This window comes from Lottia gigantea, assembly GCF_000327385.1.
Source record: "Lottia gigantea unplaced genomic scaffold LOTGIsca_2114, whole genome shotgun sequence".
Lineage (NCBI taxonomy): Eukaryota > Metazoa > Mollusca > Gastropoda > Lottiidae > Lottia > Lottia gigantea.
In genome coordinates, this window is record NW_008708471.1 from 2,292 (window position 1) to 6,474 (window position 4,183).

The following is a 4,183-nucleotide window of genomic DNA, read 5'->3' on the forward strand; positions in this document are numbered from 1 at the left end:
TACATGCTACTACTTGAATGAATGAATGAAGGAAAGATTGAATGAATGAATGAATGAATGAATGAATGAATAAATGAATGAATGACGAATGAATGAATGAATGAATGGATCAATTCTAGAGGTATAGGCTACTACTTGAATGAATGAGCGAATGAACGAATGAATGAAGGAATGAATAAATGATTTAAGGAGTGAATAAGTGCACGAATGGATGAATGGAATGATACCTGAATGTATGAATGAATGAATGAATGCCTCAAAGAATGAATGAATGAATAAAAGGATGAATGAATGAATGAATGAAATAAAGTAAACGACCTCGAGGAATGACAGAACAACTTCCTTTTCTCAATAAATTAATGAATAACCGGCAACCAAGTTACTCGTTTCTTTGCACACACACAAACAATGAAACGCAATGGGATTCCTTTCTAAGCGGAAAACCCCCTTTGAATTATTTGTAAAAATTTGAATCTCTTTAAAAGGCGCTATATCGGATGGGACAATAAACCGAGGCCCTGTGTGCTACAGGCTGTGCACGTTAAAGATCCCTCGACAGTTGGAAATCGAAAAAGAGTAGGCTAATGTTACTGTACTCGCAAACTTTTCCTCATCACACACTGCATGGCATTGCCCGTCTTCATTAGCTCACATGGTGCAGAAAAGTAGGACGTAAAACTCCATTCAATTCATTCTAAAAGACACAGTAAGCGCAAGAATTGATTAATTCAAGTGTGGTCTGATTTTGAAGTTATCATAAAAGAGTTAGCTCCCTTCAAATGATAGAGCCCGTTTACGAGAATATTTTGGCTACAAACCACAGTTAACTTTAAGGACAATAAAATGGTGTTACTTCCCTTGGACCAGTGAAAATCTTTCGCAACCTTGAATATAACTCGCCCAGAAAAACTGTGATAGACTTTAAATGAACTGAAATTTTACGTCCCCCCCCCCCTTTAGGCATGTGAAGACGGTCGACGCCTTGCAGTGTGCAGGGGATATCTGTCAGTTCAACAGCTTTGCATCTCGTTTCATTAGACGGACGACGCCTTGCCTTAATTCCAACTATTTTTTCTCCGTTTTGCAACGTTATTAGGTTCGCCAGCCCGTAGCTACCTGGGGTAAGGAAACGCAACACCCCCACGGTACATGGGACACATTAAAGAACCCATTAACCTTTAGCCCCACCCCTCAGTCCAACTATCCCATCCCTACAGGCCAGCTATCCCAAGGGAGAACGGAAAAATTTGTAACAGGTTTATTCATTATAAAAAGGGAAAACAGAGAAATCCAACAAGAACAATTATTTACAATAAAAACAAAAACAAACAAATAAATAAACAAACAAATAAATAAATAAATAAATAAATAAATAAACAGGTACTCACAGTTACAATTTTCATTTTTCATGATTTTGTACATTTTTTATTTGTAAATCTTTATAATGTACAATTATTTTTGTAAATCATGACAATGTACAATTCTGTTTTGTAGATCATGATAATGTACAATTATTTTTGTAAATCATGATAATGTACAATTATTTTTGTAAATCATGATAATGTACAGTTCTGTTTTGTAGATCATGATAATGTACAATTATTTTTGTAGATCATGATAATGTACAATTCTTTTTTGTAGATCATGATAATGTACAATTCTTTTTGTAGATCATGATAATGTACAATTCTTTTTTGTAAATCATGATAATGTACAATTCTTTTTTGTAAATCACGACAATGTACAGTCCTTTGTAAATCATGATTCTATACTATTCTTCGTAAATCATGATCATGTACAGTTCTTTTTTAATCATGAATTTGTAAATAATGACATTGTTCACAGTAAATGATGATAATGTACAAGTCTTTTTGTAAATCACGACAATGTACAGTTCTTTGTAAATGATGATAATATACACGTCTTTTTGTAAATCATTACAATTTACAAGACTTTTTGTAAATCATTACAATTTCATTACAATTTACAGTTCCTTGTAAATCATTACAATTTACAAGACTTTTTGTAAATCATTACAATTTAATTACAATTTACAGTTCCTTGTAAATCATTACTACTTACAAGTCTTTTTGTAAATCATTACAATGTACAAGTCTTTTTGTAAATCATTACAATGTACAAGTCCTTTTGTAAATCATTACAATGTACAAGTCTTTTTGTAAATCATTACAATGTACAAGTCTTTTTGTAAATCATTACAATTTACAAGTCTTTTTGTAAATCATTACAATGTACAAGTCCTTTTGTAAATCAATATAACAACAATAAAATAATCTCTTTGTAATTTTTGCAAAATTAAACTTAAAAATATTTTACAGTTCATTTTTTTGAAAGCAAAATGCAATGGAGTATTAGATCACACAGGTCTGCGCCTTGCCTAATTTAAAAACATAACCCCTGGAGATTACAGAGTCATGGAGAATCTTTGGAACTTTGGATTTTTGAAATCAATTACAAAATCAGTGATGATATGGGAACCTTTGGTAGAAAAATTCCAAATTTTTTTGTAAGTGTCTATAATGCACACCCTTCGTTATCAGGTCTTTTTGGAGGGCAAAATCTACACAAATTGGGTCTACATTTTCAAGCCCTCAACTTTTCTTCCATAAAATCTGAAATATAAAAATGAAATAAGGTTAACTGGAATTTCATGCTTTATTTGTCTGCTCCTGATAGACCTAATGCTCAATGCCATACAGTGTTCAATGGTGGAAATTTCAAGAGAAAATGTGAAATATGTGATTGTTTGATGGGAAAGTGTCTTTACTAGCTTAGTAAGCTGGATTCATGCTATTCTTTTTAAGCTCAATTAAAGCTATTCTTTTTAAGCTCGATTTAAGCTATGGTCGATTTAAGCTATTCTTTTTAAGCTTGATTTAAGGTATGGTCGATTTAAGCTATTCTTTTTAAGCTTGATTTAAGGTATGGTCGATTTAAGCTATTCTTTTTAAGCTCAATGAAGGATATTCTTTTTAAGCTCAATTTAAGCTATGGTCGATTTAAGCTATTCTTTTTTAAGCTCGATTTAAGCTATGGTCGATTTAAGCTATTCTTTTTAAGCTCAATTAAGGATATTCTTTTTAAGTTCAATTTAAGCTATGGTCGATTTAAGCTATTCTTTTTTAAGCTTGATTTAAGCTATGGTCGATTTAAGCTATTCTTTTTTAAGCTTGATTTAAGCTATGGTTGATTTAAGCTATTCTTTTTAAGCTTGATTTAAGCCATTCTTTTTAAGTTAAGCTCGATTTAAGCCATTCTTTTTAAGTTAAGCTCGACTTAAGCCATTCTTTTAAAGCTCTTTTTAAGAATTAAAATCCGACATCTGCATGGTTCAGCTGCAGTTTTCCACTTTGTTTGAAAATTGAAATTGGATATTGAAATCTGGTATCCTAGTCAAAATGGTGTGGTACATTTTTTGTTGAATTGTAGAAGAACTGAGAGTCAGATTTTTATTCCGGAAAGAGTTTACACTTCTGTATTATTTTATGTATAAACTGAACAAAAATTGGCTGAAAGTGTCTGACGGTTCCATCACATACCACCAGACAAAATGGTTTTATGGTTCTGGCTGGTGAATTTATGACCAATTGGGTTTCAAACTATGTCATAAAGAGTAATATATAGTTATATATGTCATGAAGATCAAGACTTAATATTATCTTGAACGACCAGGAAATCAAAATGGTAATAATAACTAAGATCAATAACATCAAGGCTATATAGATGTAATATTTTCCTTCCTCTAAATGAGAAGAGCTTTTAAAGGAGATGTGCCAGACAAATTTTTAATTTTCACCACCTAACGTTACAATAAAAATCCGTACAAGCAAGACAATTCCATTGATCAAAATCTCGTCCAAAGTATGGTAAAATCATGAGAAAAAGTTGTATAGTAGTGGACTCCTCTAAAGAAAAGTACCATCAGGTGTTTCGAAAAGAGTAAGCAAGTTAGTGCTTGGGCTAGTTTTAGAACTATCACTATTTTCCCATTGGACACAAAACTACAGGTTTTTGTTTAATGAATTGTTGAAATATCCTTTTTAAATTCTGAACAAATGACTTGTTTCGGATCAATTTAATAGTTCTAATACTTACCCAAAACCTATGCCATATTTTGACAACCATGCAAAAATCTATGCACATATCCTGATTTTCTGTATCA